Consider the following 9,067-nt stretch of genomic DNA (forward strand, 5'->3'; position numbering starts at 1 on the left):
TGAGCTGATGGTAGCCTGACCTCAGATCTATCTTCGAGAACAAACTGGCTCCTCTCAACTGATCGAATAGGTCTTCAATTCTAGACAGGGGGTACTTGTTCTTGATAGTAACCTCATTCAAGGATTTGTAGTCAATGCACATCCTATTTGTTCCATCCTTTTTCTCCACAAATAGCACTGGGGCTGCCCAAGGGGAGGTACTCGGTCTGATGTAGCCTTTTTCTAACAACTCATCAATCTGCTTCTTGAGTTCCACCAATTCTGGTCCGGACACTCGATAGGCTCTCTTGGAAATAGGGGCGGTGCCTGGAATAAGCTCTATGGCAAATTCAACCTTCCTTTCAGGTGGCATACCTGGTAACTCCTCGGGAAACACATCTGGGAAATCTGATACTACACTGATAGCCTCTGATGGTTTAATCTCCTCAATATGAGCGGTGACTTGGTGACAACTCCCTTTCCTTGGTCCGGACAAGACCAATTCCACTAACACTTCTTCTCCTGATAGGGACACTAACTTCACTGTTCTCTTATCACAACTAAGACTGGCTTGATACTTGGTTAACCAATTCATCCCTAGGATGACATCTATAGTTGTATCCTGGTTACCCATAACTATCAAATCGGCGGGGAACTCTATCCCCCTAATGTGAACCTTTGCACTAGGGCAAAATCTATCAGTTTGGGTCCTTCCACCAACTGAACTAACTCTCATAGATGGATACATGGGTGCTACTGGTATATTATGTGATTCTACCCATGATGCAGTCACAAAAGAATGTGTTGCTCCAGTATCAAATAAGACATTTGGAGAATGGTACTCGACTGAAAACGTACCTAGTGCCACTCCTGGAGTCTCCTGGACTGTGTCGGCCTCCAAGTGGTTCACCTTTCCATACTGGGCATGAGGTTGCCCACAATTGTTGCCTCCTGGCTGCATTGCATTCTGCCTGACTAGGGCATTGGGAGCTGGCTGCTGCTGAGCTACTTTCTTTGGGCAATGATTCACCCAGTGGCCTTGTTCACCACAGTGGAAACATGCATGACTTCCTCCTTGAGATGGCGCTGCTTGATTGCTCTGGTTGGTTGCTGGGGCAGGAAGACGGGCTGCCTGGTTGCTCTGACGCTGGTATTGATTTCCTCCTTTCTGGTTGTTTTGACGGTACTGCTGCTGCTGAGTAAACTGCCTCTGGTACTGTTGCTGCTGGTTCTGACGCTGAGGCTGGTGCTGGTGCTGGTGACCTTGCTTGAATGGCTGAGGTGGGTTGCTTGAGTAGCGAGGACGGCTACTACTACCAACCTGAGGTCCACCAATCTTACGTTTCCTGTCCTCCATCTCTCGACACTTCCTTTCTGTCATAATTGCTCTGTCGATCAGGTGCTGGAAGGTAGGGAAGGTGTGGTTCATCAGCTAATAGTGGAGGGGATCGACCAATCCTCTCAAGAAGCGGTACTGTCTCTTGGCATTCGTGTTGACATCCTCTGGGGCATAATGCGACAGCTGCAGAAACTTGTCCATGTACTCGCTGACGGACAGGGGTCCTTGCTTCAAGGCGATAAACTCCTCCTTCCTCACTATCATCAGTCCCTCAGGCACATGGTAGCGACGGAAGTTATCCCTGAACTCCTCCCAAGTGATGGCTTCAGGGTTGGCATGGGTGGTGTTGGGGGTCTGCTTCGTCGCCGAAGGTCCCATAAGAAGAAACACCTTCGAAAGATTGACACAAAGCCGAAGCTATCAATCAGAGAGCTTCGTAGCGTACTTCCAGATGCACCGACTTAGCAATGCATATATGTGTTGGTACAAATCTATATAAGCGTTGATATGGTCTATACCAACACATAATTATGTGTTGCCTATAATGCCGTTGTTGTGGGCTGCTGCAACACTTATACATACGTTGGTAAGTCATATAAATAAGTGTTGGTAAACTGCAACAGATTTTTATAAGATACAACAACGCTTACATGTGTTGGTGCCGCCCGTGACTATCTCGTCATCATAGGATGCTACAACGTTTAGATTCATGTTGTGGCAACATTTTTATGCGTTGCAAACAATAAACCAATAGATAAATATTTGAATATTTTATTTTGAGGTTAAGAGTATAACATGTTGAACAATGCACATTTGATATTTCTAGAATCATCCAGACACACATGGCAAAGAAGAAAAAATAATATATATTAAAAATCAATAATTGCATTACAAGAAGTTGATCCATAGTTTCATATATAATATATGTTCGAGACACTTTTGGTATGATAAAAATATATTTACATATGACTCATAGTCATCGGTGATCTAGATCCTAAATAAACCAATAGGCAAAACAAATATCCATATGCAGCAAGCCCTTGCATCTTCATAGTGTTCCAAGTTCAGAACTGAAAAAATGAAGCATAGAAAATATAACAGGTTAATATATACAAAATGATAGGAATAAGTAATGCAAAGTTGAGAAGAGATGTGCAAATATCGCATTTCAAAGAAGGGGGAGGAAAAATATTATAGCACAAAAATTCATACAATGGGAAGCATGTATAGCCTAGACTGATCTAATCATTATTTCTTAATTCTGCACATAGTCCCTGCCTCTTTGCCTTTAGCTCCCAAACTTCAGCTCCAAGCCTGCACAACTGCACTGCCCCAGCATGGCATGGCAAGGTGAGCCCAATAGTGCAAGGGCAACGCATTAGTGATAGGAAGATTGGAAACAAATTTAGACACCAGCGATGATGTTTTTGCCGTATTTTGCTTGCGCTCCTCACCAAATGCCCAAAGCTTTCCTAGGATTAATGCACTTGATTATTAACTACAGTCAGCATGATATTTTACACATATAAAATTTTAAGAGAACAGAAGGACCTGAGTGAGCACCTTGGATGCATTACTGTTGTTTTTTTGTTTTAGTGATGCAGAAATTGTAGCTTGGAGTCCTTCGCGTCGTGGTTGTGGTGGATTGCTCTGCACTTCAAGAACACACAATTCCATGTGAACTACTTGGGAACATAGTTTAGGAAATCTGCTGCTTGCTGCTACTTTCAGCATGTATACAATATGATATAAACAATCTTATTCCTAGACAGATCATAAATTGTTGTTATTTAGTTCAAGTAATTCCTATAAAAAGCAACCTTGGTACAGAATATCCTATGACTACTGCCTACTTTACCAATGATATTGCAATGAGGACATAATTAAACAACCTATCTTGTCACTGTTACTGCAACAATTAAGAATCATTCAAAACATACATAAAAATCCTAATTGCCCATTGTTCCTAAATGTAGAAGCACAAACAATTCATAGATGGATCTAATCGCACAACATAACTATGCACCCTCAGTTGCTGCTTTGACTAATCGAGGCTCGCTACCACCTAAAGTCATAACGAACACAGATGATGCAGAAGTAACAGGTGCAAAGACATTGCTAAAGCCCAGAAACAAACACAAAAGTCGCGTGCACATACCTAAAGTTGTGCACCATAATCCTGCAAGAGAGTCCAGATACTTGTCCCCATTAATGTCATAGACACAGGAACCCTACATAATCAAAATGGTGATAAGCTAGACTGTGAAATATATTCTGTAAATGTAAAGATTAAAATCTACTTCTCGACAACTGAACACTGCATTTCAAGAGATGTAACAGAAACTATGGTGTAAAGATCAGATTCAGAGTGACAACCTCAGATCTCTCAATGATCAGAGGGTGCAAATCATTGCTCTGCCAGCCAGCTGTAAAAGGCGCCAGCATGTCGTGGCCCTTGAACCTAGAAGAATCACCTTGTAGATCAGAAATAGCCAGCTGTAAAAATGCTTTATCATGCAGAATACTCAATAATCTGATCACCTAGAAAAACCTGGTGTTTATTCCATCTTTTAAACCGCCTGCTACTTGGCAGAGGTACCAGATACCAGTATTAGCCACGTCCTGTTCAGTATACACAGGAAGTTAGGATAAGGGGAATTAAAGGATGGCATGGATAATTAATACTCACAAGTCAAACTACCTGTTTGTTCTCAAGTAACTCGATCTTTCCCTCCTGATAACAAGGAAAAGAAAGGTTAAGATGTATAATTTTGACAGCAGTTCGTGAACAAGTTTAAGAGAATGCTCAAACTCACCAATCCAGCAACCATTTTCTGAATTGATTCGACATCAAATCCAATTTGAGACAGGTCATCTTTGACATTATTGACCTTCACATAAAGAACAAAATTGTATGAATACATTGAAACAAGGATAACTAAAATATAGTTTATAGCTTTAGAGCTTATAAGTGTAAGGTATGGTTGAAAAGCTATTGCATAACATTAGGAAGAACATAAAAGGTCCTTGGTGCTCTAAGTGAAGACAATGAAACGAGCTATCAACATATCAGTGTCACATATATGGGAATGCTAGTATGTTTATGATATACACTGGTTTATCCACTGGCGGATAGCTAATTTAATACACTGGTTTATGATATACACTGGTTTATGATGTACATTGCCCTTGAGCCCAATTATTCCGGTTCCAGACAAGAGGAAAGGACTGTGTACCCATTTTCTTCAGGCTGAGCAGACGGTGCTGAACCAAAATGTCTGACTGTCGCATCCAACAAGCTATCTGCATAGCCTTGCAAACTTGCGGTGCCAGTTACATGCTTCAATAAGCTGCTTGCCTGTGATCAGGATGGAAAAAAAGGATCACACATGAGAATTTCGTATAGAATCAAAGTGTAGTACTTTATTTTCTGTCTTAATTTGGCAGCAAGACTATAAATATTAAAATGATAAAAGCAAGTTATGTACATCTGAAAGATTTAGCCAAAATTTTGGATTTATAGATTAAAAAATAAAAAACAATGTACCTGCTTCTTGTCATGGTGTCCTTTTTAAAATCTCTTCCTCCTACAAATAAGAAATATTAATCTCTTTCTCCTACAAATAAGAAATATTACACATTATGATTCAAAAAGATAGAAGGAAGTCAAATTCTATTGTGGCTACCTTGATGATCATCAAATAAACTGTACTTGACTCTCTTTGCCACTATGTTTTTCCCTTATTCCATCACCATCTGAAAAGCCAAAGTGGTGATCCATTTCAGATTCCCTTCCAGCCTTTTTAAGTGCTTAAACTTGTTTCCTTGAAAGAAAATAAAAGAACCATTCTTCATAAACGTAACATCCACTGTCTTTTTGTTCCGAGTTAAGGGATTCTAGCAATTCCTTGTTCTCGGGGAGACTAGCCTACAAAATAATAGCAAACATGGAATTATTTGAGCATGGCTATAGAAGTAAAAAAGTAGTTTAGAGCTGATGAAACATGGAGCGGCGTGCCTCGATTTACTTAAGATATGTGTATGACTTTAAAAGGAACAAAGAAAATGAATATAACATAAAAAGCCCTGATGGAGAAAGAAACATAATTTTAGAAGATTGAAATACATACCTATCTTGCAGTGTTGTCCTGTTTTTGTTTTCTTTAGAGTAAATAGAATGATCGAGGGAGTAATAAAATGTTTATGTGATAAATAGGTAAGGGAAAACATTAGTATTCAACTCGTTGCAATAAAAAACACTGATGTAGGTGGCAAACTTTTTTTTAAAAAAAAGTAATAAAGAAACCATATAACCTCACCTGTTTTATCTAAATCTTTGGTTATATTGAAGCGCCATTGCAGTCCTGATGTTGTCCTTCAAATGCAGCAGAAACAGATACCTAAAAATTTACCGATAGTTAGAGACTATATAAAACAAGGCATCACATATTCATTGAGAGCAGCTTTGTTGAAGATTGCAGCATCGAAGGGTTATAATAAACAGGTACAAATATTTAATAGGTCAATTGTGGTCATTAGCTGATTGAATGGGCTGGTAGGAGCAGTAATATTGCTATAGGCAACGTTCTTAGTTTGGAATGATTCAAAAGCTTGCTATATAGCCGCATAGTGAACAACTACTCTATGTAGAGGTTGCTCTGAACCCCATCAGGGCAATGAGATAAAAAGATTTAATAGCAACTATGGATGGTCAGATTACACAGGGATTGCCATTAGTTAATGGAGCAGAGGAACTAGGAAGTAGAGAGGCAGACGACAGGCTTTGGGGGAGGGGATTCGGTTGGTAAGAGTAATTTGTATAGGCAACTAAATCCACTTTTCTATAAGCCTCTTGAATTTGCGAGACTTTTAATCCACTCACTATTTTTACACTAAAGAAAAAAAATATAATTTTGTGATGTTAGCACGCGCGAATCGCACAACTGAGCTAAAAAACAAAATAAAATCGAATGCAGTAATAGCAGTAAGTAATGTGCCAGTGGAACTGTTGCATCTCTGCAAGCAAGGATGGGAACGGGCATGAATGTTGTCGTCGCCAAGAAGACAGTAACAGTGTGGTTAAAGAAGAACTGGGTCATCCATACCATGCTCATGTTAGGGCGGGGGAGGGGCACGAAGAAGACAACGGTGGATGTGCGCACGAAGAAAAAGCAACGGAATAACCCTAACGAAGGAAAATCAACCGATCTGACTAAGTGTGATGAATGAGATTGGTTACCTGTGAGAAGCGGCGACGCGGTGCAGAGAGGGAGGTTGTGGAGCGAGGACTGTAGTCGCTGTCGTTGTCGCCGACCAGCGCCGCCTCCCACGAAGACGATGCAATACTGGGTGGAGGTACAGGCCGATCAGGGGGCGAAGCCATGGGAGGGTGAGCGGGAGCGTGCCGGCGAGTCTCCTCTGCCGCATCTGGATGTTGGTGATTGAACCCCTCCTACGGCGCCGACATGGAGGGGCGGACTCTTCGTCTGGAAGGCTCTTGTTTTGTGGAGTAAATGGAGGCCGGCTTGTGAACGTCGGATGAGGATCGTGTGGCCGAGAAAGAAAAGGATGACGTGAACGCACCTGCTTCCAGGTTTGCTCCTGTCTTTAATAATAAATAATAAATTATATATATATATGATTTTACATCAGCTCTGAATAAATTAACGGCCGTAAATTAAATTATTTATGTCTGTTTCTTTTGTGTCGACGAAAATAAGTTCCTTATTTACGAGTTACGATGGCTAAATTTAACTGACATAAGTTAACTTATTTATGTCAGGTTTAGTTTAGACCAACATAAATTAGTGTGGCCGACATTGATCTGGTTTGTTTTATAGTGATTAACTGTTGCCACATCCTAGTTAATCAATGCATTCCGCTAGCAATGCATATTAAGTGTTGTCGTATCATGATTAAATAATGGATGCCGCTAGCAACACATATTATGTGTTGTCACATCCTAGTAAATCAACGAATGGTGCTAGCAACACATATTAAGCGTTGCCACCACCCTAATAACTTAACAGATGATGCTTGCAACATATATTAAGTGTTGCCCACTAATTTCTTACAACGCATAAAAACATGAGTTGCTACGGATGCGTTGCTATAGGGGGGGTTTGTGTTGTAGTGGGCCTAGGCATTTTTCCTCAAGATCCTTGAGTGATTTCTGTAGATTCGAACTTTTCAGCTTTGGCTACGAGTTTTGTTTCGAAATCTTTCTTTTCTTGCTCAAAGCTTTTTGATTGTAGGGAAAGTTCACTGTTCAATCTGGCGACTTTGGCTTGAGCTTCTGCCAGTGAACCTTCCACCGTTTGAAGCACGAAGTCTTTCTTTTCCAAGGCAGCTTCCTGATCTTTAATCTTCTTCTCTAAGCCCTCAATTATAACTTCGTTTTTCTTGTCCTCGAGGTCTTGTTGCATCCTCAAGGCTTTGCTTAGTAGTAAGCTTTGACAAAATAACCTTCATCAGAAAGCATCTTCATAACAAAACAATAAAAAGTTAAGGGAAGAATTTTACCTTAAAGTTAGAATAAAACAGGCTACCGGCGATGTGCTGTCGTCGGTATCTGCTAAGACCAGTTTCGAGCTTCGGGAAACCAACACTTTTCGATAAAGTGCTAACAACCTTCGCCCCAACTCGGTCCCGAAGGCATCCTAAACTCTCTTCGACAACACCACCGAAGAGCAGCGCCCCTGGCTGGTATCCGCAAGATATGGCATATTCCTTCAGCTCTTCTTTTTTAGCCTTTGACAATTCTTGCCCAATTATGTTTTGAAAGATGAAATTTTCTTCTTCCGAAGTATCTTCGACAGGCTCTTTCTCTTTTCCAGGCATCTTCTCCCCTTTTCAGATACTGCGGCCGGGGTTTCCTCAGCAGCTACAGCAGTATCTTCCTCAGCCATATTCAAAATCATTTCATCAATATCAATGAGTGTGTTTTCCAAATCTGTGGCTTCGGCTGCTGCAGCTTCGGTAGGAGCAGCTTCGGCTGCTGCTGATTTCGGCGCTGAGGCAGGTGGCGGTGTTTCTTCAATAGCCTCAATAACAGTAATAATTCTTCGCTTTTTTGGTTCAGCAGGCTTCTCGGCAGCCGAAGGCTCCTTCTTCTTCTATAAAAGCTTCATCAGTTCTGGTCCCAGCGGACTTAGCTTATTAGGTAGAGATTCAGTCATTACCTTTAAAATTTCTTCTGCGTCATTGGCAGAAGGTGTTGAGGGAACTTCTTCTTATAAATCAGCTTTCGGCTTCGGAGTTGGAACCTTTCTTTTCTTCGACACAGCCACCTTCGGCTCAGGACTGGATTTTTTCTTTTTTGCCAAATTCTCATCTTCTTTTATCATCCTGGCAGCTTGTCTTTGTATAATACTGACAGCCTTTTTTCGTTTTGGCCCTTCGGCACCTTTGTTTAACCTTTCGTAGTCTGGGTATTCAAATTTTAAAACGTCAATTACTCGGTTTAACCTTCGTTTCGGTTGGGTGCCGAAGGCTGCTGTCATTAGTTGATCTTCTTTTTTCGTATAATTACACAAGATTTCATTACACATAACCTCAATTGTATCCAACCATTCTTGGCAGGGCTCTTTGAAGTGTTTCTTGAACTTAAAATGATAGGGCAGCCGAACGAGTTCAATCTTCTTCTTCTCTCCTTTAAGCTTCGGCATACCCCATTCCCTTAACATTGGGAATACCCTGTTGGCTAAGTATTCCTGAACTAAATCCCTAGTACCAATATGTTCAGACACA

At 40.9% G+C, this 9,067-nt stretch overlaps 2 long non-coding RNA genes across 2 annotated transcripts; both read right to left on the reverse strand.

The window, feature by feature from the left end:
* Positions 1-3,358: 3,358 nt before the first annotated feature.
* On the reverse strand, positions 3,359-4,673 carry LOC103635043 (uncharacterized). Its single transcript, XR_002264380.1, has 3 exons — positions 4,555-4,673; positions 3,695-3,779; positions 3,359-3,549 (listed from the first exon to the last, which is right to left on the reverse strand). It is a non-coding gene; the product is annotated as an uncharacterized lncRNA (long non-coding RNA).
* Positions 3,851-4,211, reverse strand: LOC103635042 (uncharacterized). Its single transcript, XR_557109.1, has 3 exons — positions 4,135-4,211; positions 4,020-4,052; positions 3,851-3,940 (listed from the first exon to the last, which is right to left on the reverse strand). It is a non-coding gene; the product is annotated as an uncharacterized lncRNA (long non-coding RNA).
* Positions 4,674-9,067: the final 4,394 nt, after the last annotated feature.

The sequence above is a fragment of the Zea mays genome, chromosome 8 (assembly GCF_902167145.1).
Source record: "Zea mays cultivar B73 chromosome 8, Zm-B73-REFERENCE-NAM-5.0, whole genome shotgun sequence".
Taxonomy (NCBI): domain Eukaryota; kingdom Viridiplantae; phylum Streptophyta; class Magnoliopsida; order Poales; family Poaceae; genus Zea; species Zea mays.